Source organism: Bacillus rossius, assembly GCF_032445375.1.
Source record: "Bacillus rossius redtenbacheri isolate Brsri chromosome 4 unlocalized genomic scaffold, Brsri_v3 Brsri_v3_scf4_2, whole genome shotgun sequence".
NCBI lineage: Eukaryota > Metazoa > Arthropoda > Insecta > Phasmatodea > Bacillidae > Bacillus > Bacillus rossius.
In genome coordinates, this window is record NW_026962011.1 from 17,372,477 (window position 1) to 17,399,774 (window position 27,298).

Genomic DNA, 27,298 nt, shown 5'->3' on the forward strand with positions numbered 1-27,298 from the left:
ACGAAATTAAAAGAAAAGGCACTCGGCCCTTCGCTCCGGGGGTGGATGTTAAGGAGGGGGAAAGCCGGCGAGGGAGACGTCTCCCCTTGTCCTTCGGTCGCCGCCGCCCGCAATTACGACTCGCGAGTGAACCGGCCGCGGTACCAGCGGGGCGACGACTTGCCTCCAATTACCGCGCGGTCTCGTCCTCGCGGCAGTACCCGGGTGACCGCGGCGCGTGGCGGCGGCGACACGAACATCGCCCCACTTTCACGAGTTGAGGCCTCGCGCGGACGTGACGGCATTGCTCAGTTTGACTCCTGCAGGTGAGAAGCAATACATTTGTTCCGTGTGTGCTCTCTTTCCCATAGTAGTACTTGAATTCAGTGTGCAAACGATCCCCCAAGCCTTCGTTCCTGTCGGCGTAGCAAATCAATGTCAGGTAACAACGAAGTTTAATGCTGATTACTTTCAGATGTCTCAGAATCATATTTGTTTAGCAGAATTCATAACATGATCGAAAGGGTTCTTTTCCAACTATTAAACTAATTAGAGTCAATACAGCTACGACTTATTTTACTATCAAATTACCAACCAGTTGAATTCAACGTCAGAACAGACGCCTACTCCATAGATTATTGGCTCTTTGGTTCGATACACCTGCGAACTTTGCTCTCGGATTCTTCTTCTTCATCTGGCAATGTTATCTGTGGCTCGTGATAAATATTAAATTTCGCGCCTCGTTCGAATGATTCTGTACGACTCGCAGTGTTTTCAAACCACCGGAGAGAAAACAACACGATGAAACACCAAATAACCTTTTTAGAATAGTTTACTTAAAATAATCTTCCTATACGGTTCAGAGATTTCAATGAAAACATTGTGATTGATCGCTGACTTTATTTCTATTGTAAATGGTACTCTTAACGTTTGTTTTAAAAAAATATGTAGCTTACCAGTAAAAAGATTTTACGAGAAGTGAGTAATTTTTCTTTTAAATCAAGTATTTACTCATGTTAACCACCGCGTTTGTTGATTTATAAAAAAAAAATCGAGATGGTTTATCAAAAATTAACATTCCAGCACAGAATTAAACTAAGTACAATTCCTTCAGAGCGCAATTTTTTTAATCGTGATCGATGTTATTTACAGCCAGACGCTGCATAAATAAATGCAACGCGAGCGCAGTACGAAAGACTGTCACCAATTTGCATCGGCCTCTCCCGTTGACGAGCTCAACGACGTAATGAACTGCTGCAATGGCGTGATAGGTACCGAAACACCAGCAGGCATAGAAAAAGAAAGAAAAGCAAATCGGATTGACCTTGAACGCCTTAGAGCGATCCTCCGTCGACGGCCCAGCTGTCAGTGTGCAGCTGAGCCGCCGAGCCGTCTGGCTGGAGCATTGAGGAGCGCGGCTGTTGGACCGCCGTCTGCACTTCGTGCCGGCCGGACACTGTAGGTGGGCTTCAAACCTGTGATCTCCTAGGACGCCGTAGCAGACATAGCACACCTAGAACAATAATGCAACAACCCAACAAAACCTAGTTTCCTGATAAAGACCTATGAAAAATTTTATTTGCAGTTGTTAAGTACATTTACTTAAATATAAAAACTTGGAAAAAAAATTTTTATCTGTATTATTGTGCCATGTATAACAACAGACAATAGTGATCAATTTGGTTTGGTTTTAAAATTATTTTAGCCAGGATAGCAAATGGCATTCAGCATTAAGCTGAGCCATTACAATGAGAAGTTTTACACACACGTGTATATATAATCAGAGCCAGACGTTTGTCTCTTCCTGCGTATTGAGTGCGAGGTAAAGTTTATTTGTACACCAGACCGTTCATGTTACAACCTTCAGTGTATATTGCTTGTTGTTGAAATCTGTGATTTCATTGTTTTGGCAGTTGAATATATAATCAAATTGCCAATTTTCCCATGGTAAAAAAAAATAAAAAAATATGTGGCATATGTTTAAATGTTATACGCATTGCAAAAGTGTCACATCCGAAGATTAGTCATGTAAAAATTTAAAACACCACTTGTATGAAGAAATTTGACCACGTGTTGTTACAATTGGCTCCTCCTCAGTAATACCCGTTAAACCTGAGCTGGTAATTGGTAATGAGAGTGGATCACATTTTTAACTTGCCCAAAATTTCACACCAGAATAATCACTGTTTATACATCTTGAATTTATTTATGTTTCGCATAGGTTACATAAATATAATTCTCAAAAATCTTTTTTAAAGTATTATTTTTTTAATAATAGGTTAAAATGGATAGTAAAAACAAAAATAAATAATATGTACAATCTTTAAAAATATATAATAATTGCCTCAAATATTCGTTCATAATTTTTTCCCCCAGGGTGAAGGCTTTCGCTTCTGTAGGTGGAAGTAACTAAAACTAATGGTTGCTTAGTTTATGTCAACGACATTTAAATAGTAACTCTATGATTTCTAAAATACATTAGATCCTTAAAAATCGTGTTTTTTTTGTTTATTTTTTTTTCTGGCCCCGAAGTTGCATGAGTGAAGGATGATTTTTTTTGAACTGGTCGGGGGCTTTCCATGGTAGGGTAGGAAGGAACTGCTTTACAGGTTCACATATATATCTGCATAACACCGATAAATGGTTATTATGACAGAGTTATAACTTATCATTCTTTACAGAAAACTAACCCTTAATAATATGTTTGTTTGGTAAATGGAAGTTACGTTTTCTTAACTGTTTTTTTTTAGTTTAGTCAAGCAAATAGTTGCGTCCTTATAATTATAAAATGTAAAAATAAAATATTGAAAGAAATTTTATAATCCTGTTTAGTGTTATTTAATTTAATTTATTAGCAGTGTAGTAAACATTTTATAGGAATGCTTTCCAATATACGAACAAAGTATATTTTACTCACTATAAAATATCCTAGTTCTCTTAATGCACAACAATTTTTCCAAGTTTTGATAGTAATCATAAAAATATATATGTACTGCTTTAGGTGAAGGCTTGTTTACACTATGCCAGGGGCGACTGATAGGCAAGAAGGTGTGTATGCGTTCACACAAGGCAAGAAGCGGGTTTGATCAATGTTCGAGTGTCGAGCAGTCTGCTAATGAACTCTACTGGAAAGGTACAAACGACGACGTTTTTGGAAGAGGGCGAGTGGGGTGGGGTGCAGGAAGCTACCCGACAGTCAAATATTCATTTTACTGAAACGATTGAGCTTTCTCGCAGTTTTGCTGAACCACTCGAATGAACAGTTATGTAAGCACCACGGCGAGTTTACTAAATTAACTGACCCAGCGAGAAGAAAAAAACCGGCCTTAATGTGCAGTCGCCAGGGAATTGAGCAGTGTCGTGGAAACATCCAAGCCCTAATTTTTTTCCGATCGCCAAGGCCAAATGGCAATGCCTGGCAAGGCTTGGCCTTCGTCTGTCCGCGAGCGCTCCCTGCCAACAGTTAAGAGGCACTCGTCGTACTCTCAAACTTCCCATAGCCATCATCCCGGTCCTCCGAACAGGCCCGCTTCCATTAATTGGCGTAGACTACATAAAAAAAAAAGGAAGGCCAGGAGTGTTTTAAAATCAGTCGAGTGGGGGCGGAAGATTTTCGAGCAAAGTTATAAGAAGATTCCGATCTTTTCAAAGACCCTCTTTGCTCTCCCTAACAAAGGAGGCGATTCGTGTGGACACGGCTCTCCTGTTCCGTCGGATGACGAAACTTTCGTCAAGTGACAGCACAGAGGATTGCGAAAAATTGCAACAACAAAGGAGAATTTTTATCAAATACTTACTCGACACATGAGTATTTAATTTTTTTAGAGCTAACAGGCGATAATTTTCTTAGCAAATATATATATCGCCGTTTAATATGACATCGCAATTATTGAAATAGGTGATTTTATACAGACGGATCCAATATTTTAAGGGAAAATTTCTTTTCTAGATCTTATGGTGGATTAACAAACAACCCGGAGCGCCTTTGCATTTTTTGCCCGGGGGGGTGGGGGATAATTCTACCCCTCCCTCTACACTCATCAAAGTGCCACACTTGTAATATACAATATTACACTTGCGCTGGCTCTTGCGTATGTTGACCTCACTTATTGTGAAGCATAACTATGTTAGTAGTATAGGAATGGGCATACTGGGACTGGGTTCTGGGTGTGGATTGTGATTGTCGGTCCGCCATCTTGGATTGTGACGTCACGGCGGCCATCTTGGACGAGCGTAACGGGACACAGCATAACGGGACACAGCGTAACGGGACATAACGTAACGGGACAAGTAGATCACGGCGGCCATTTTGGATCCGCCATCTTGGATCCGCCATTTTGGATGACGTAATTATGTTCTAGAAAATTCCGGCGATGTGTTTTCCGCCATTTTGGATGATGACGTCACCGTTACAATTTTCGTTACGGCCACCATCTTTTACTTTTTTATTTATTATCCGATTTTAACGAATTTTTTTTTAAAATTTATAAAAAATTCAAATAATAAAATTTTAATAAAAAATATTTAAAAAATAAACTTTTACGACACGGAGTTCGGAGTCCTCGGTTCGAACCCGGTGAGGGCAAAAAAATTAAAAAATGGCGACCGATCCTTCCCTCACAGTGACTGCTGGCATACTGACTCCCACCACTTTTTTCATAGCATATATATCATCCGGCAGTATGACGTCATGTACGCCATCTTGAAATTTGGACGCCATCTTGAAAATCTTTATTTATTATCCGATTTTAATGAAAAAAATTCCAAAATTCATCAAAAAATTAACGTATTTGAATTCTGTTTGATTATATCGATGTACGTCCTTGGTTCGATTCCCGGCGAGAGTAAACGGTCGATCCTTCCTCCATGAAAGCTACCTAGACTGATCTACCACCAACAATACCAAGGTATATATCGTCAACTGGTATGACATCATGTCCGCCATCTTGTCTTCATCCGCTGGAGACCACCATCTTGTTTTCGTCCGCTAGAGTGTGCCGATACCATGTAGTATAATTATCTGGTCACCATACTTGTGTCCTCAACTGTTGACATTGAACATTGACCTTTACCTTGAACCTTGACCTTGAAAATTGACCCTGACCTTGAAATTTGACCTTGACCTTGAAATTTGACTTTGTCCTGGAAATTTGACTTTGCCTTGTCGTCCATCATGGATCCGACATTTTATGTTCAGTACATGCTACCAGAGGATACCACATGCTGGAGTACACCATCTTGTGTGTGTACTTGTATTATAGAGTACATTTCCATCTAGATAATTTTATTCTAACCCGCTACAGTGCAGTAATCATTTATTACCGAGGTGCCCCCGCCATCATGAAATTCGACCGTCATCTTGAAATCATGTAATAATGTAGCTAGAAAAGCGGGAAAAAATCCAAAATTCATTAAATAAATCACTCATTAACTTACATATCGATTCGATCCGCTCCAGTCCTTGGCTCTATCCTCGATCGATGCAAAACATTTAATTTTATGAAAAAAATAATAATTCCAATAAACCATGTTCAACATTCGTAAAGAGACTTTAAATCCTCTACTACCATCATCATATCAGACGACAAGACTACCATAGTGGAAATTCGTAATTGTAATGCTAGAGATTCGGGAAAAAGTTCAAAACTCATTAAATAAATTGTAATCTATATACTGATTGATTAGATCGACTAAGGTCCTTGGTTCGATCCCTTGTCGATACAAAACAACTTTAATTTTAAAAAAGTACCAGAAAAGTGTAAGGTTCGAGGAATAAAACACCTAAAAGTCTTTTACAAACATAATATTTATTACACAATTTCTATCCTACTACAGAATCACTTGCGAAAGCCAGCAATCTTATAAAAATTAAGCCCTGCATAGACGTACAACGACTACTTCTTAGCTCCAAATGGCTCCAAATGCTCCAAACGGCCTCCAAATGGCTCCAAAAGCTCCAACAGCCTCCAAATGCTTAACACAGTTCCAAATGGCTCCAAATGCTCCAAACGGCCTCCAAATGCTTGACAGCTCCAAATGTTTCCAGCAGCTCCAAATGCTCCAAATGCTTGACAGCTCCAACAGCTCCAACAGCCTCCAAATGCTTGACAGCTCCAAATGTTTCCAGCAGCTCCAAATGCTCCAAATTCTTGACAGCTCCAAATGCTTCAAAAGGCTCCAAATGCTCCAAATGACTCCAAAAGGCTCGAAATGCTCCAACAGCTCCAAAAAAAAGGCTCCAAATGCTCCAACAGCCTCCAATGCATAACACAGCTCCAAATGGCTCCAAATGTTCCAAACGGCCTCCAAATGGCTCCAACAGCCTCCAAATGCTTAACACAGCTCTAAATGGCTCCAAATGCTCCAAACGGCCTCCAAATGCTTGACAGCTCCAAATGTCTCCAGCAGCTCCAAATGCTCCAACAGCTCCAAAAAAAGGCTCCAAATGCTCCAACAGCCTCCAAATGCTTAACACAGCTCCAAATGGCTCCAAATGTTCCAAACGGCCTCCAAATGCTTGACAGCTCCAAATGTCTCCAGCAGCTCCAAATTCTCCAACAGCTCCAAAAAAAGGCTCCAAATGCTCCAACAGCCTACAAATGCTTAACACAGCTCCAAATGGCTCCAAATGCTTGGCAGCTCCAAATGCTTCAAAAGGCTCCAAATGCTCAAAATGGCTCCAACAGCTCCAAAAGACTCCAAATGCTTCAAAAGGCTCCAATTGCTCCAAGAGCTCCATCTTCAATTGGTTCCAACTGATTCCTATTACTTTTATCGAACTTGGCATGATTACTAACATGTCTTTATCAGTATACATTTTGACTGGCAGTGGTAACGTTTTTTACACCTTTAAGTTATAAGTTTTATTTAGAAATCAGATTTCGATAAATGATAGCTTCCATCTGGAAAGAAAATATATTAATTTATCTTCAAGTTTATACACATACATTTAATTTAATCCATTATTGTATGTAGCCAGCTTCCCTCAGTTCTTTGAGTATGAAGGATATTTCTTTAATGTTCGAATAGTTTCCTGCACAAAGCGATCCATGTAGTAGTCGTAGCCTGTTAACCAATATGTTAGGATCTTCCCATGAGGTATAATCAATCTCTTCTGCTGCCTTCATCATCCTTGCATGTTTATAATAAATATTATCTCTGGTGTCTATCGTTTTAACACCAACCACAAGGTCACTTTCGTCATCTTGACAGTGATTATCACAAGCTTAATCAGGATAATTTATTTTATTACGTCGTTTCCATCGTTTTGGTCTCAAACCACCATCACAGTCTTCGCTCTTGCATGCTTTTGGTGCTTCAGTACAGTACTCAATCATGTCAGCCTCAGATGTGTCACCACAATCTTCAATCATGCCAGCTTCTGATGTGTCACCACAGTCTTCAATCATGTCAGCACCACAAACTTGATCAGGATAATTTATTTTATTTCGTCGTTTCCATCGTTTTGGTCTCAGACTGCCATCACAGTCTTCAATCTTGCCTGCTTTAGGTGTTTCAGTACAGTACTCAATCATGTCAGCCTCAGATGTGTCACCACAATCTTCAATCATGCCAGCCTCAGATGATTCATCAAAGTCTTCGACCTTGTAAGTTTCAGGTGGTTCTCCATCTTTCACATTTTCATGGAGACGACTAGATATTGGAGTAAATATATTTTCATTTCTAATGTGGTTACAACTTCCTTCGTTTGTTTTAAATTTTAAATTATTATCTTGATCTAGATCAGTAATTTTAGCATTAGCTTTTTCGCCTTCGTTCCTCTTCCGCGATGTTGTAGCCCAGTCTTCGTTATCTTTATTCATCTTAATTGTACAGGTCTTGTAATGTCTATCCAAGTAATATCTTCTACCAAAGGATTTCTGACACTGACTGCAATGAAATGGTTTTTGACAAGGACCCAAATTACACTCGCTTCTCTCATGTCGTTTAGCATTCTTTCTCAAGGTAAACACCTTGCTAAAGTATCTACAGTGATGACGTTTTGATACAGCAACAAATCCCGTTTCAGGATTCATATTAGTTATTGAGACTAATGCCAGATGCAAACTAAGAGTTTTAAATTAGATATATAACTTAAATAGAATTTTTTAATTATTTCATCAGCGAGAATTAATTTATCTCATTCAAAGGTACTTGTTGCAAGTAGTTCTGCTTTTCAACAACAGATGTCGCCACATGTTACTTGCAGGTAAATAATATTTAGTTCTTTTATGCGGGATGCGGGATGCTCACTAACGATCGCAAAAGAAGGATGGCTTCGCTAGACTCCAAGGAGAAGGAAGTTCGTCCATCCTGTTAGTGCTTCTTAGATTTCTCAGAGATTATTTGACTGAGTAATGATATTTTTTTTTTTAAATTTCCACCTGATAAAAATATTACAAGTGCTGATTTATTGGCAGAATTTCAATAATTAAATGCAACCTTGAATAAAAAAAATGACATGACTCATTAAGTAAAAAATTCTTCATGCAGAGATCAATTCCTCATCAGTAACCAGAAGCACTCGGAGAAAACCATCAGATGTCTAGTCAGGAATAATCAGAAGCACCCAGAGAAAACCATCATAATATTGTCAAGAATAAACGGGAGCACACGGAGAAATCCACCATAATATTGACAAGAATAATCAGGAGCACACGGAGAAAACCACCGCAAGTTTTCTTTGATATCATTAAATTTCAGGGAAAAAAAATAATAAAAAATAAAAATAAATTAATAAAAAATTAAAAAAAAAATAAAATAAAAAATACATAAAATTCTGGCTTGTACTAGAACTCTATCTTTGTTCAACAATGAGAAGTTCACAAGCTAGCAGAATATATTTATGTATTTTTTATTTTATTTTTTTTTTAATTTTTTATTAATTTATTTTTATTTTTTATTATTTTTTTTCCCTGAAATTTTATGATATCAAAGAAAACTTGCGGTGGTTTTCTCCGTGTGCTCCTGATTATTCTTGTCAATATTATGGTGGATTTCTCCGTGTGCTCCCGTTTATTCTTGACAATATTATGATGGTTTTCTCTGGGTGCTTCTGATTATTCCTGACTAGACATCTGATGGTTTTCTCCGAGTGCTTCTGGTTACTGATGAGGAATTGATCTCTGCATGAAGAATTTTTTACTTAATGAGTCATGTCATTTTTTTTATTCAAGGTTGCATTTAATTATTGAAATTCTGCCAATAAATCAGCACTTGTAATATTTTTATCAGGTGGAAATTTAAAAAAAAAAATATCATTACTCAGTCAAATAATCTCTGAGAAATCTAAGAAGCACTAACAGGATGGACGAACTTCCTTCTCCTTGGAGTCTAGCGAAGCCATCCTTCTTTTGCGATCGTTAGTGAGCATCCCGCATCCCGCATAAAAGAACTAAATATTATTTACCTGCAAGTAACATGTGGCGACATCTGTTGTTGAAAAGCAGAACTACTTGCAACAAGTACCTTTGAATGAGATAAATTAATTCTCGCTGATGAAATAATTAAAAAATTCTATTTAAGTAATATATCTAATTTAAAACTCTTAGTTTGCATCTGGCATTAGTCTCAATAACTAATATGAATCCTGAAACGGGATTTGTTGCTGTATCAAAACGTCATCACTGTAGATACTGTAGCAAGGTGTTTACCTTGAGAAAGAATGCTAAACGACATGAGAGAAGCGAGTGTAATTTGGGTCCTTGTCAAAAACCATTTCATTGCAGTCAGTGTCAGAAATCCTTTGGTAGAAGATATTACTTGGATATACATTACAAGACCTGTACAATTAAGATGAATAAAGATAACGAAGACTGGGCTACAACATCGCGGAAGAGGAACGAAGGCGAAAAAGCTAATGCTAAAATTACTGATCTAGATCAAGATAATAATTTAAAATTTAAAACAAACGAAGGAAGTTGTAACCACATTAGAAATGAAAATATATTTACTCCAATATCTAGTCGTCTCCATAAAAATGTGAAAGATGGAGAACCACCTGAAACTTACAAGGTCGAAGACTTTGATGAATCATCTGATGCTGGCATGATTGAAGATTGTGGTGACACATCTGAGGCTGACATGATTGAGTACTGTACTGAAACACCTAAAGCAGGCAAGATTGAAGACTGTGATGGCAGTCTGAGACCAAAACGATGGAAACGACGTAATAAAATAAATTATCCTGATCAAGTTTGTGGTGCTGACATGATTGAAGACTGTGGTGACACATCAGAAGCTGGCATGATTGAAGATTGTGGTGACACATCTGAGGCTGACATGATTGAGTACTGTACTGAAGCACCAAAAGCATGCAAGAGCGAAGACTGTGATGGTGGTTTGAGACCAAAACGATGGAAACGACGTAATAAAATAAATTATCCTGATCAAGCTTGTGATAATCACTGTCAAGATGACGAAAGTGACCTTGTGGTTGGTGTTAAAACGATAGACACCAGAGATAATATTTATTATAAACATGCAAGGATGATGAAGGCAGCAGAAGAGATTGATTATACCTCATGGGAAGATCCTAACATATTGGTTAACAGGCTACGACTACTACATGGATCGCTTTGTGCAGGAAACTATTCGAACATTAAAGAAATATCCTTCATACTCAAAGAACTGAGGGAAGCTGGCTACATACAATAATGGATTAAATTAAATGTATGTGTATAAACTTGAAGATAAATTAATATATTTTCTTTCCAGATGGAAGCTATCATTTATCGAAATCTGATTTCTAAATAAAACTTATAACTTAAAGGTGTAAAAAACGTTACCACTGCCAGTCAAAATGTATACTGATAAAGACATGTTAGTAATCATGCCAAGTTCGATAAAAGTAATAGGAATCAGTTGGAACCAATTGAATATGGAGCTCTTGGAGCAATTGGAGCCTTTTGAAGCATTTGGAGTCTTTTGGAGCTGTTGGAGCCATTTGGAGCATTTGGAGCCTTTTGAAGCATTTGGAGCTGCCAAGCATTTGGAGCCATTTGGAGCTGTGTTAAGCATTTGTAGGCTGTTGGAGCATTTGGAGCCTTTTTTTGGAGCTGTTGGAGAATTTGGAGCTGCTGGAGACATTTGGAGCTGTCAAGCATTTGGAGGCCGTTTGGAACATTTGGAGCCATTTGGAGCTGTGTTATGCATTTGGAGCTGTGTTATGCATTTGGAGCTGTCAAGAATTTGGAGCCATTTGGAGCTGTGTTAAGCATTTGGAGGCTGTTGGAGCATTTGGAGCCTTTTTTTGGAGCTGTTGGAGCATTTGGAGCTGCTGGAGACATTTGGAGCTGTCAAGCATTTGGAGGCCGTTTGGAGCATTTGGAGCCATTTAGAGCTGTGTTAAGCATTTGGAGGCTGTTGGAGCCATTTGGAGGCCGTTTGGAACATTTGGAGCCATTTGGAGCTGTGTTATGCATTGGAGGCTGTTGGAGCATTTGGAGCCTTTTTTTTGGAGCTGTTGGAGCATTTGGAGCCTTTTGGAGTCATTTGGAGCATTTGGAGCCTTTTGAAGCATTTGGAGCTGTCAAGAATTTGGAGCATTTGGAGCTGCTGGAAACATTTGGAGCTGTCAAGCATTTGGAGGCTGTTGGAGCTGTTGGATCTGTCAAGCATTTGGAGCATTTGGAGCTGCTGGAAACATTTGGAGCTGTCAAGCATTTGGAGGCCGTTTGGAGCATTTGGAGCCATTTGGAACTGTGTTAAGCATTTGGAGGCTGTTGGAGCTTTTGGAGCCATTTGGAGGCCGTTTGGAGCATTTGGAGCCATTTGGAGCTAAGAAGTAGTCGTTGTACGTCTATGCAGGGCTAAATTTTTATAAGATTGCTGGCTTTCGCAAGTGATTCTGTAGTAGGATAGAAATTGTGTAATAAATATTATGTTTGTAAAAGACTTTTAGGTGTTTTATTCCTCGAACCTTACACTTTTCTGGTACTTTTTTAAAATTAAAGTTGTTTTGTATCGACAAGGGATCGAACCAAGGACCTTAGTCGATCTAATCAATCAGTATATAGATTACAATTTATTTAATGAGTTTTGAACTTTTTCCCGAATCTCTAGCATTACAATTACGAATTTCCACTATGGTAGTCTTGTCGTCTGATATGATGATGGTAGTAGAGGATTTAAAGTCTCTTTACGAATGTTGAACATGGTTTATTGGAATTATTATTTTTTTTCATAAAATTAAATGTTTTGCATCGATCGAGGATAGAGCCAAGGACTGGAGCGGATCGAATCGATATGTAAGTTAATGAGTGATTTATTTAATGAATTTTGGATTTTTTCCCGCTTTTCTAGCTACATTATTACATGATTTCAAGATGGCGGTCGAATTTCATGATGGCGGGGGCACCTCGGTAATAAATGATTACTGCACTGTAGCGGGTTAGAATAAAATTATCTAGATGGAAATGTACTCTATAATACAAGTACACACACAAGATGGTGTACTCCAGCAGGTGGTATCCTCTGGTAGCATGTACTGAACATAAAATGTCGGATCCATGATGGACGACAAGGCAAAGTCAAATTTCCAGGACAAAGTCAAATTTCAAGGTCAAGGTCAAATTTCAAGGTCAAGGTCAAATTTCAAGGTCAGGGTCAATTTTCAAGGTCAAGGTTCAAGGTAAAGGTCAATGTTCAATGTCAACAGTTGAGGACACAAGTATGGTGACCAGATAATTATACTACATGGTATCGGCACACTCTAGCGGACGAAAACAAGATGGTGGTCTCCAGCAGATGAAGACAAGATGGCGGACATGATGTCATACCAGTTGACGATATATACCTTGGTATTGTTGGTGGTAGATCAGTCTAGGTAGCTTTCATGGAGGAAGGATCGACCGTTTACTCTCGCCGGGAATCGAACCAAGGACGTACATCGATATAATCAAACAGAATTCAAATACGTTAATTTTTTGATGAATTTTGGAATTTTTTTCATTAAAATCGGATAATAAATAAAGATTTTCAAGATGGCGTCCAAATTTCAAGATGGCGTACATGACGTCATACTGCCGGATGATATATATGCTATGAAAAAAGTGGTGGGAGTCAGTATGCCAGCAGTCACTGTGAGGGAAGGATCGGTCGCCATTTTTTAATTTTTTTGCCCTCACCGGGTTCGAACCGAGGACTCCGAACTCCGTGTCGTAAAAGTTTATTTTTTAAATATTTTTTATTAAAATTTTATTATTTGAATTTTTTATAAATTTAAAAAAAAAATTCGTTAAAATCGGATAATAAATAAAAAAGTAAAAGATGGTGGCCGTAACGAAAATTGTAACGGTGACGTCATCATCCAAAATGGCGGAAAACACATCGCCGGAATTTTCGAGAACATAATGACGTCATCCAAAATGGCGGATCCAAGATGGCGGATCCAAAATGGCCGCCGTGATCTACTTGTCCCGTTACGTTATGTCCCGTTACGCTGTGTCCCGTTATTCTGTGTCCCGTTACGCTCGTCCAAGATGGCCGCCGTGACGTCACAATCCAAGATGGCGGACCGACAATCACAATCCACACCCAGAACCCAGTCCCAGTATGCCCATTCCTATACTACTTATGTTTATTATTGTGTGCCTAATTGGTTGAATAATTAGACCCGTTACAAAAGAAAAAAAATCTTTACATGGCATTAAGGATTCGTCTTTTGAGACGTAATTTCATATTTTAATTTTCTTCTCATTACTATGATTTAAGAGCTTTTCCTAAAATTTTAACATTTTTCCTCCCTTGAATTTGTTGTTATGTAGACATTTCTTTAAAGATATTACCTTAATGTAAAAAAAATAATAGGTGTAACAATTCGTGCATATTACAACAGTAATAAAAACTTCCGCAAAATTGTACACCCATTATGTTAAACTAAGTTAATAGCTACATATTGTTAACTGTTTTGATATAACAACAAATTCAAGGGAGGTATCGTGTAAGAATTTCAGTTTTAAACTTTAAATAATATTAACGACAAGGTTTTTAAAATTTAGCATGGTTTGTTGGACCGAGCCTTAAGTAACTTTCGAAATTCACAATAGATTGTAGTATTTTCCAGTTTATCTTAGGAAGTGTGGAAGTGTAAATCAAACAGACAAGCCTATCGCTGAGATTATTATAGCTCTTATAAAAATTATTAAAGGAAATCAAGAATATAATAAAATTAGTGTACATTACAAATAAAATAACTTCAAACAATTTCAGTATTCGTTAGTCTTCTACCAGTGGCAACCCTTAGTTTCAAATGAAACTAGCAGACAAAATCCCTAAAAGAGGCTCACTATATATATAAATATATATATATATATATATATATATATATATATATATACACACACACATTAACCAACAAACTTACGTTTGCTACTGACGTGCAAATCTTTCATTGGGGAAATGCAAATTTTCGGGACAAAATTTCTAATGTTGAGTTTTGTGGCAGACACATACAACACGTTAAAATTGAATCAAAATTTTTTTTTTTAAATTATTCATTTTTAAAACACTAATTATTAATGGAATAATTTATTTTCTCAAAGAATGTGTCCAAAAAATGTTCATGTTATTTATTACGGTATTAATAAGCTGATACGTGTTGTTTCTCAAATTTATTTTTATATTTGGAAGAGAGGGTGCCCAAAATGATGTTATTGTATGAAAAGAATAAAAATAATGGTTATGCAGAAATATCTCTGTGCTAGAAGAAAGAATCTATTTGTCTTATATCTATGGGATACAGAAAATATATCTCCGCAGCGTTATGACGGTATATATCCAAATGATGTGAAAGATAAAAATCTTAAGCCTATATTTTTTTCCTTCAAAATTCTTCCGAGCTTCTAGACGTCCAAGGCAGGGATGAGAAAGACGATAAGGGCGAATAGGCGGTTTAAAAGAGAGGGCGGAGGCCACCCCTCGAAACCTTTGATCCCTCCAGCTGTTGGTTTATCAGATTGATTTCTTCCACGCGTCCCTGGAGATGATGTCGGGAAAACGTTCGCAGCGATATCTGCCTGACACCTTCGCAGATCAATCTCCGAGCGGAGAGAGGAGGAGAAAAAGAGTGTGAGAGAGAGAGAGAGAGAGGAAAAGATCGCATCGTTGGATGGGTTCCATTCCCTTCTCGAATATTCTGGAGTGGAGCTTATCTGTTGACATAAGCTGGGAAGCTGAAACAAACGATCCTCCACCTGCCCGTTCCTCTGCAGCACAGCCACTCCGGGTGGCTTTTGATGGTATTCGCTTCCTCGACATCCCAATTTCCAGAGTATCGCGCTCGCTTCAGCCGGGGAGGCGCAACACGGAACAAAATCCACTCTCAACGCTTTACTAAATACATTTAAGGGTCCTTTAATCCGGCACGCTCGGGACCTTGGCCATGCCGGATTAGTTATTTTGCCGAATCATCAAACGTCATTATGGTTCGAACAGGATCAGCACTTTTTTTTTAATGTGACCCGCTATGGTACCTACATTTAAATCTGTACTGGGATGAGAACCGACAGTTACGTCTCAACTCACTCGTGAACGAATATCAGATTTCTCTATATTATCATTTCATTCTCGTTGAATTCTCAGCCTTACAGAATATATCACGTAAATTATTTAACGTAAATGTATCCCTTTCAGAAAACTTTCTCACGTTTCGTAGAATGTTCTGTTAACATTAAAAATATATTTTTAGTAATACTGTAATATTATATGATTATGTAGCATTCTTCCTCTACCGAGTAATTTTTCTTTTAAATAATATCAATAATGTCTTCAATGTTAGGTAAATAAAAATTTTCCGCGTGTAATTTTGAGACAGAAACAATTGCTTTTGTAAATTTGTACAATATTTATCAAATGTAGGTGTGCTTACAAGCCTTGGATGTTTTACAAAATTATGTTAAATAATTAATAAATTTTAATGTGTGTGATAACAAAATCATATATAAAATGTTTTTATGTTTAATGGCTTATATTATGTTATTTTTATCTACACAGTATAGAGAGAGAGAGACAAACTTACTTAAACTCAAACATATTGAAAAGACAGGAAAACTGTGTTACAATTTATTGTAATACACAACCAAACTCATTGAATATATCTATATAACAGACTTTAATCAAAATGTAAAATTTTTTCTGTGTGTCAATTTTTCATGTTGATAATTTAACTGACACCTAATTTTAATCTAAATTAAGTTTTATTAAATGTTTTTATGTGGTATCGCAAACTCATTGAATGATTACCTTCAGATGATTACACAGCATGTGTAAAGTTCTAGTTATATATATATATATATATATATATATATATATATATATAATTAATTAAATAGTGTTGACCCAATCTCCACGCAAAGTAACAAACAGTAGCACATATTTGAATTTCATCAAACTTTACATCAACAATATTACATTAAAAATATTTTTACCTTTCATTTATACGAATATTCTAGAATAATTTTTCATAGGATTTTAAAGGTGTAGATTATTCTAAACAAAAATTTAGTCATAAGTAATTAAGGATTTTAAAATTTAATAACTTCTAAAAATCAAGGGATAGTTAATAAGTACGATCTTTACTTTGGTTTCATGATATTCTGACATAAATTAAGACGTAAATATAATATCAGTACTCTACGAGTTACCTCAAATGCATTTGTGAGGACCTGTTTTCGAATACCTGTAAAGTTATCTGCTGTCCGGTCAAATTAAACCAAAAAATAGGAGTCAAGTTACAAAAATTCGCAGTCAGCTGAAAATTGGTAGGATTGTTCAATGCACCATTGTAAATGAAATCCAAAAAGTAATCATCGATCCGACACCTGGAAAAACATTTACTCGGGGTCAAAGGCCACAAAAACCGGGTTTTCACGATTTTCAGCAAAACGGTAACTTTATAATAAAATTAGCCCAGACGAAAATTGTAGATAAGATAATTATCTATAACAAATGTTAAAATATTTCTTTTCCTAAGAGCCACCGTTTCTGAGATATAATGATTCAAAAAGTTGAAAGAGTTGTAATCGTCATAATATGTATAAGTACACCACGTATATACATCACTGAAGCTGTAATACAAGTAAAACTAGTATTATATCGGTCAGTGTAACTTAAACATATAAAATATATATATTATAAATATGAGTATGTCGGGTAAAAAGAAACCCAGTCCCTCATTTTATACGCCAGTGTAACCTTGAGCAACATCTGTCTCCTGTTCAATTAATTGTCTGCGTGGCTAGGGTCGTATACCTGTTTTATCTTAGATATTATAAACAAAACAGTAGTTTATAGTAATTAATAATGTTATTTAATTTCAAAATTTGTTTATATTTATTTGTGAAGTATTGCCACAACTTGTGTTTTGGGAAACCTTCTTATTTTTCTTTTCATTATACTTCATAGTAACTTTTAACAACGATATCTTTGGATTTAAAACATATTTATTTGCCTACTTCCTCTATTCTGGCTATTGAATTACAAGTTAGATGGAGAATTTTTATTAGGAAGGATGAATTCGAACGGCGAGCATGAAAGAAGAAAATGATAAGCAGTAAAATTGACTGAGATTTCGAGAAATGTACGAATCTACAATTTATATAAAACTTAAAGTTCATCGCTGCCAATATTCGACCAGAACTACATAATCGTCGTCGAAAGTATTAAAGAACTACATAGTCGTCATCGAAGATAGACCAGAACTACATAGTCGTCGTCAAAGATAGTCAAGAACTACATATGCGTCATCGAGGATAGTAAATCCCTGCATCATTATCAAGAATGTGAACAACTGCCCTTCGTCGTCATCAAGAATCGCCGATTTGGAGACCCATCATCAGGACGATCGAGAGCCGCTGTTCCTGAAGACCCATCATCAGGACGATCGAGAGTCGCTGTTCCTGTGGAGTCATCATCAGGAAGATCGAGAGCTAGGACATCACTACGTCCGTACGAATGTAGTTACTGAGATCCGCAGTTCCCGGTATCGTTGAAATACCATATCTTAAGGTGGTATTTTCCTTAACTTGCGGCATATTCTGAGGTAAATATGAACTATGAGAAAATTTTACATCTTTACAACTCCACAAGCTTATAATTAATAGCAGTACATAACTCGACAGCTGTGTATCAATCTTATGTATGATTCGTCTACTTACACCCATATAACCCGAGAGAATAATCGAAGAGTCCCGATTGAGCTGAAATAATTTTAAAACACTACTACATTTGAATATTGCAATATAAATATTGAATTTTATTCAAAGAGGTGCCCTATTACACAGGTTGTGCAATATTAATCTTAAACTATTCTACTGAATATAGCTATTGTAAAAATTCCCATTAACATGTTGTAATGTGAAAACAATATCATTTCCAGTAATATAACTATTCATATTTCAACAGTGAATCGTTTGCGTTATCATTGAAATTGAATTAAAACTTAAGATTAATAATAAGTACAATTTTGTGTTTATAAATAACCCAGTGGATCACCTTAACTTAACATGTTTATGATTGTTATTGATTCAACACCAATAATCATAAACTTATACTCAGAGATCAAATATGTTCTTTAGAGTTTCTCAAAATTTAGTATTAACCAAATTACTTTCTTTGTTGGTCTGCCAATGACCGGGCTAGTCAGATTGAAATAGGCGATCACACAATATCTTACATAAAAACGTTCAGTATGTACGTCGACATTTTTGTTCCAGAGTTATTTTCGTATTTGATGGCTATAATGATTGTACGAGAAATATTAAATCCGCAGAACAACGTCGTAGAACTTCAACAACATCTTCATCTTCTGATATTTTATTTGATCAATCTTTGACAGTTTCTACCAGTCAACATAAATTTCTTGCAAATACTCACAACAAATCTCCGTTCATTTCAATGTTGAAAGAAAAGTTTTGTGCTTAAAAGATATTGGTAAAACATGCTAATAATGATGCTGATGTAAGGGGTGATAATCCCCTTGGCATCCTGGGCTAACGTGACTCCTGAAGGGAGCAATTCAATTTAACAAAATACAACTATTGTTGTAGGTGAAGATGTAGGCATACTTTTATTACTCACTGCTTGAACTCCAATCGAAAAAAAAAACTATTTTTTTTTAAACCTGGAAAAGCTCAACATCAATCGGAAATATATTCATCGAAAAGATTATCTACTTTTGCAAAGTGTCAAAATCATTTACTATTTTTCCACGCAATAACTGGTTGGGATACGACATCAGTATTTTTCAAGAAGGGTAAAACAAGTGTTTTTAAAATGTTTGTAAAACAAGATTGAGTTCAATGTGCTGGAGTTTTTAAAAAGAGTAATTCAACTCCACAAGATGTTAGCACCAACGGAATTCGCTTTCTTCTCTTTATGTATGGAGCTCCTAAAAAAACTACATGCTTAGATAAGTTTCGATATGCAGGTTTCGTTAAAAATAATCGAAATAACAGATCCGTGGAATAGGCCTACCGGAAAACCACATTTAAAAAAAAACGCGCTAAGTAAAATACCTCAAAAGTGGCGTGGAAACGTGTGCACATTATGACGATTACAACTCTTTCAACTTTTTGAATCGTTATATCTCAGAAACGGTTGCTCTTAGGAAAAAAGGTTTTTTTTTAACATTTTTTTAGATAATTATCTGATCTACAATTTTTGTCTGGGCTGATTGTACATATGATAAAACTTACCGTTGTGCTGAAAATTGCGAAAACCCCGTTTTTGTGACCATTGACCCCGAGTAAATTTTTTTCAGGTGTCGTATCGATGAGGAATATTTAGATTTCATTTATGATGGTGTTTTTAACAATCCTACCAATTTTCAGCTCGGTGCGAATTTCTATACCCTCGGATGTCTAAATTGAACGGACTACTGGTTTTTGATACTTCATGTTGTTGGAAATCCTTCCACCTATTTTACTACATCCTGTAGGGTTATTTCCTCAATATTTTTAAATATACCATTTCTGATGATCTGATTGTAGACGAAAACTATGAAATCTTTAGCAGTGTGGTCAGATTGCAGATGAAATTCCTTTTTAAGCCACTTAAATGCCAGTATCTAAACTATTATAAAAACTTAAGAAAAGTATGTAGGCCCGTTTGCCTGTTTGTTTGTTCGACATCACTCAAAACCTATTGGACCGATTTTTATGAAACGTTTTGTGTTGAAAAGCTTACAATTATAAATAAAATCTTGTGTATATTTTATTTCGCTATGATGATGGATGCCGCTTTGAAAAATATGAAAGTTTAGGAGGAAAATTGTGTTGGAACAAACATGATGTCAAGCTAGATAGAATTTTGTTGGTTTTATAAAGCATTGCGAAAGTGGCGCTATATTTTAAGTATATTTTAAACTAAAATTGACAGTCCAATAGATAAATTAAAACTCAATTAACCTTAAACATTTGAAAACACATATTCAAACAGTAAATATATGTATGTATGTATATTTGTTTTTGCATAAACAACAGAAATCAGTCTGTAATACTTCCTTCAATCAAACCTTTAGCTTATAGAGGTTATTCAACAGTTAAGATTTAACAGTAAATATTTTATCACGAAATATATAAAAAACTAGCAGACCCGACAGACGTTGTCCTGTACACACGTCGTTAATTCGAAAATTTCAAACATTTTTTCAATAAGCTGTAACAATCTGGACTGTTTTGATAAAAATTATTATTCAAGAGTAATTTTAATATCTAACTTCATTACATGTACACTTATACAAATTCGACCGATCGGTAGCATGTGAGTATATACTGTGTGTGTAAGTATGCATATACTGTATGAGTGAAGTGAAATGTAGAAGCTGTGTTAACTAAAAAGATGCATCTATTACCACACTCCACGGAGGAAATTTGTAGACTGGATAATAGCAGCCACTGTCTATGATTATTGACACGGATATTTCTAGGCGTCACCGAAAATTTTAAGTGAATGAAATGACTGATTACAGGTTGGGATATTATCCGTGGAGTGTGGCAATAACAGCATCGTAAATACAAACTTTAACTTGTTTTAAGTAAAGGTAAACAATCTTATAATGAAACTATTTTATAACATTTATTTATTAATTTACAAAAACTTAATTTATCTTAATGCTATTGGATGTACAATATTTTTAGTTAATCCTTGAGGTGTATAAACAAACAAATTCGATGGTTTTCCAACTCTGGAACACGCAACATATAATTGACCGTGAGAAAAACACGGATTTTCTAAATCTAAGCCACAAATTGTCATGGTTTGGCCTTGTGACTTATTTATAGTCATAGCATATGCCAAGTGGATTGGAAATTGTAAACGTTTGAATGGTATAAGCGAATCTGAAGGAATCATTGGGATCCGTGGTAAAAGTACAACCTCACCTTGAAATTTTCCACTCAAAATAGTAGCTTCAAGAATGTTGCCCATGATTTTTTTTATAACTAATCGCGTCCCATTACATAATTTCGGAGCATTCAAATTTCGAAGCAAAATTATAGGTGAACCAACCTTCAGTCGCAAATTATGTGGTGGCATTCCAGGTAAATCTAATGAAATTAAAAATTCTACAGGATAGTTAACAACTTCATCAGGATCAACAACAGTGTCGATCGATTTAAATGTAGTTTCATTACCAGGCAGTAATTGCTGTATTTTGAAATTGATGGCATCAACATCTAAATTTTTCGCAGCTAAAATTGCTCGCTCTCGTAGCCATCCATGATTAGTACAATTATTTCTCAAATCTGGAAAGATACTATTTATTAACTCATCTTTGGTAGCCACCATGTTGCAAAAATTCTCTGGAAGTCGAATATATTGTGTATCTTCATACAATTCAATTTTACCATTGCCAATATCCAACAATTGTTCAGAGAATCTTGACGCTAATGGATCATTTTGAAGTTGAACGCGCATATTAATAGTAAGGCATAATTTGCTGACACTTCGCCATAGATAAGATTCTTTTAAACATGCGTTTATTTCGTCTGCATATGTCGCGCGTGGAATGACTGGTAATGTTTGTCTGAAATCACCAGACAGCAACAATAGAGCACCACCGAAAAGCCTAGTATTATCCTTGATATCTTTCAGGGACCTGTCGAGAGCTTCAAGAGAATGCTTGTGGGCCATGGTACATTCATCCCAGATAATAATTTTGCATTTTCTCAAAACTTGAGCCATGCCTGAATGCTTCTTTATGTTACAAATTGCTTCGGGATTTGTGTGAACATTCAAAGGTAATTTAAGCGCTGAATGCGCCGTCCGTCCACCATTAAGTAACGTTGCTCCAATTCCTGATGAAGCAATAGCCAGTGCAATATTATTTTGTGATCGGATGCACGCAAGTATCAATGAAATGAGGAATGTTTTACCAGTACCACCTGGTGCATCCAAAAAAAAAAAGAATCCACCTTGTTGCGCTGCAATTGATACATTAATTTGATCATATACATTTCGTTGCTCAGCAGTGAGCAATTGTTCATTATTGGCAACAAAAGTAGCCAAAGAAGTTCTATCGAAGTGGTGTTCCCGTTGAACATCGCTGTTGATGGTATCTACTGCTGGGCGGTTCGGCGCTGGCATGCCGAAATGGATGAGCGGCATATTCGAAATAAGAATACAAATATGCTCAATAATTATTAATGACTCATTATATATTTCTGCGGAGAATTCGATATTTTGATTTTGATTAGTAATTCTAATCCGATGTAAAATATCCTCACTCATTGAGTCTTTATATTTGTCCCACAAAGCAGATGCTTCAGACGGAAAACACATTGTCAATATTATTGAAAATAATTGACGAATTTGTTGTGGAGATGAGCTCAGTGCTGCATCTATGCAAGTGTGAGATCCCAATGGTTATCATCCTCCAATAAATGTAACTCACGACACGCATCAAAGAAAGTGTCGTATAAAGTACCATTGACTTTTCGCAAATATCGGAAAGATGTTGGTCCAGGAACGTTAACCAATAAAAAACGCAAAAAAAAACATTCGCGTTGCTTAGGATGAACTGTATATATTCGACCTAAAGTATTTGTCATAAATTCGTCGGTGAATCCTGGGACTGGAATGCCTCGTTTCCGTGGTTCCCAATTTTTTGATTGTTTATTCCACGTAAAAAATTTAGGAACATCAGTATACATTAATAACCTTGCGAATTGACCAACAACATCTTGTCGGCAACAAAGGTTGAAAAATTCAGTAAGAGTTGTTTTTGGAGCCGTTAAAGCTTGTTGTAGTGCAGTCTGTTCTGTAAAGTAAACACGCTGTCCGTTTTCAAGATGCACAGCCAAATGTACAACAGCAGGATCCCTTTCATGTATAGGAAACGTAAAAATGCGCCAAATAGCTTCGTTACTGCTTATGTATCGACCCATTTGATAACGTGTAATTTCCTCATTGTCATTTACATTTTGAACAGCGAATACAGCTTTATCACTGCCCTTGTGAACATACTTACAAATGTATTTTATAGATTTCACTGAACTGCATAGTTCAACGTTTATGTGCGCTTTATAGGTTTTGCACAGCAATGGTGAATATGGAACTACCCAGCGATTATCAATATCTACTCTCACACCGTTTGACAGACGCAATTAATATGATTGACCGCCATTGTCTACGTCTCTACGCCGGTAAGATGGATAACCGTCAATATTGGTGATAGTATCAGATTGGCATGGTTTTGGAAAACGTTTCGTACATTTTCCATTGTCCATACATGGTGACATCATGTTTAGAGTACCACATGGACCATGGATCATATTAGTAGTTACAATGTCAAACAATTCTTGATCAACATTCGGATCTGGAATTTCGGCTGAAATAATTTTGTCGATTTCTTCTGGGCGTACTTTATCCACCAACCAAATCAAAATATGCGCATGAGGTAAATCTCGTTTTTGCCATTCAACAGAGTAAAGCCAACAACGTGTTTCACCAAATACCGAGTGATGTGTAATCAAATTCATCAAAGATTATAATTTTTGTTTAAAAACACGTGCAGTGATATCATGGCGATGCATCGATGTTTGACCTGGCAACAACAAACTTTGAATTTCATCCCAGTTTGGATTACACGTAAATGTGATAAAAAGATCTGGTCGGCCATATGCACGTACGTAAGTCATGGCGTCTTGAATATACTCTTGCATATGACGTGGACTACCAATGTATGATGGGAGAATATTTGCGCTACCGATGTTGTTGATGTCATTAGATGCATCTACGTTACCAATAACGGCGTCACGCAAATGAATGTACTCCTCAGCACGAAGTTTTGTTTGATTAAATTTTATATATCGTAATCTCTCACTTTCGATTTTTACGTACATATCGACAATATACTGATGAAATAGCTGTCTGCATCGGAGAATGGTATTGTCTTCATTAGCACGAATCATCAATCGATATGCGTAGAAGTTCATAGCACTAACTTTCTTGACCAGTTCTTCACATGCAAATAAATATATATATATGAGAGATACAGAAATTATTTAAAAAAAAAAATCATTAAGATAGTCTATAAGTTGTACCTGTAGTTGGATTCCTTTGTTTAATACTTAAATGGTATCCATCTTCTCCTTCCCAAAATATCAACGAATACTGCAATGCATCGTAAGAACGATGATTGTCTTGAATTATTTGCATCGTATTATCTCTGCGTTGAATGCAAATGTCCCGACGTTCACATGGGTCACCAGCCATAACAACTGCAACTTCATTAATAGTTGGAACATTTTATGTGCCTGCGTGCTCTCCGTAGGGCACTTTGTCTGCTATAATAATAATGGCGTATTTGTCGTTTTGCAGTCTGCTAGAAAAAGTCTTGAACAATTGCAACAACTGGTTATGGTTTTGCAAAAAACGTTTCCAAAATGTCCACAATTTCTCGTTCCTCCAACTGCTCTATATAGTTGTAAGCGCAGCGTGTGTGTGATTGTTGCTCCTCATTGCCCATAAAATAAATTTTTAAAAATTTTAGATCGGCATCAGGCATTGGGAGCAATGAACCAATTTTATGGTACACTTGACCTTGAATTTTGAATGTAGAATCGCAATTACGACCATCTTCATTATGAACAATTTTTGTTGCTCCAAATGATGTCATTTGGAAGCATGAATTGAATTTACGAATTTTTCGCAAAAACTATTTCGATTGAGATGTGGTGCCAGCTAAAAGTGTTTTTAAAGGTTCCGGCGGTGGATTTAGCGATGGCAGTGAAATTTTTCCAGATGCGCAACATAAACCAGCTGATTCACCTTTGTACTTGAAAGCATGACAATGTTGACACTTTTTGTCCATACTACCAATCGAGATTAATGCATGTGATTTCAGGATCATATTCAAACGCAAGGCGATTGAGTGATGCTCTTGTCAATGCTCGATCATTTTGCATCCGGCGTTGGTTACGTTCTCTATGTGCATCCGTCGCTTGTTGAAGTGCCTCTCGTTGTCTTACTGCATTAGCACGAAGACGTCGAGTGCGTTGTACTGAATTTTCATTCGCACGTGTAGATGCAACTTGATCTCTCAGATTTGCATTATCCGCCGAGTGTTCTTCATCTGTTCTATTTATTCGACGATCATAGACTAATTGCGCGTTCGGAGTACGTCGACCAATATTTCTGGCTCTTCCTCGAAGACGTGGCATTTTTCTGAAAAAAAAAAAAAAAAAAAATACTGTAAAATAATACGCAACGAATGTGAGTTATTTTTATTGAGAATGAAATTTTAATTAATTAACAAAAAAGATTTATTGTAACAAATTTTAGATAAAAAAACGTGTAATTTTATTTTTTTGCTTGATAACTTTTAAAATGAATAATTTTTTCCAAAGTAAATAATTTTTAATAGAATTTTTTTCAAATTTTTTATAGTTTTATTTTAAATATTTTTTTTATTTAAAAAATGAATAATTTTTATTAAAAATGATTGAAAAAATTCGTTATGGAATCAATAAACTACACAAATAATTTTTATATTAGGGTGGTTGTTAACAAATTTATACGAAATTAATTCAAGTAATCCACAACGAATATGAGTTATTTATTGAAAATAAAATTTTTAATTATCACCGAAAACGATTTAAAGTATGTAATTTTTAATAGAATTTTTTCTAATTTTTTAATAATTATTTTTATTTAAAACACGAATAAAAAAAACAAATTAAAAAATTTATTATGAAATTAATGAGCTACACAACTAAATTTTTAGGTTAGGTTGGTTGTTATAAAACTCACGTTATAAAATTCTAATTTTTATTAAAAACAATTGAAAAAATATGTTATGAAGTCAATAAACTACACAAATAATTTTTAGGTTAGGTTGGTTGTTAACAAATCTATACGAAATAAACTCATGTAATCCACAACGAATATGAGTTATTCATTGAAAATAAAATTTTTAATTATCACCGAAAACGATTTAAAGTATGTAATTTTTAATAGAATTTTTTTCTAATTTTTTAATAATTATTTTTATTTAAAACATGAATAAAAAACAATTTAAAACATTTATTATGAAATTAATGAGCTACACAACTAAATTTTTAGGTTAGGTTGGTTGTTATAAAACATACGTTATAAAATTCTAATTTTTATTAAAAACAATTGAAAAATATGTTATGAAGTCAATAAACTACCAAATAATTTTTAGGTTATGTTGGTTGTTATAAAACTCACGTTATAAAATTCTAATTTTTATTAAAAACAATTGAAAAATATGTTATGAAGTCAATAAGCTACCAAATAATTTTTAGGTTATGTTGGTTGTTATAAAACACACGTTATAAAATTCTAATTTTTATTAAAAACAATTGAAAAATATGTTATGAAGTCAATAAGCTACCAAATAATTTTTAGGTTAGGTTGGTTGTTATAAAACTCACGTGTAAATTTGATAAAAAATTTATACAAAATATATACTTACTTCGATTCCACCCTAAATTCGCAAAAAGTATCGTTTTTTAAGAACACTTCAAAACTCTTCAAACATTAATTTATATTCATAGTTAATATTTTAATTAGCACACGACTTAAACGAACACAATAATAACACAAAATTTCAAATATTTTTCTCAATTTGATCGCAGCACCAACTGTCGAGACAAATTGAAATTAAAATAGAATAATATTTAATATTTGATGCTGCGGTGGTAGCGCAGTCTACCGGATCGAATGTAAAACATTCCAAAATTAACAACTACTTATAAATGAAAAATTAGTTAAATAAACATTTTCTAATTTTTATTGAAAACAATTGAAAAATGGTTGGTTGTTATAAAACTCACGTTATAAAATTCTAATTTTT

The 27,298-nt window shown here is 35.5% G+C and overlaps 1 protein-coding gene across 2 annotated transcripts in view; it reads left to right on the plus strand.

Annotated features, from left to right (window-relative positions):
* Nucleotides 1–200: 200 nt before the first annotated feature.
* Nucleotides 201–27,298, plus strand: part of LOC134541895 (lachesin-like) — a 387,782-nt gene continuing 360,684 nt past the window's right edge. Inside the window, exon 1 of one of the 2 annotated variants that reach the window (XM_063385625.1) lies at nucleotides 201–1,437. The gene's annotated coding sequence lies outside the window, so the exon portion shown is untranslated. The remainder of the gene's footprint in view (nucleotides 1,438–27,298) is intronic. The other variant, XM_063385626.1, reaches the window with a different exon arrangement.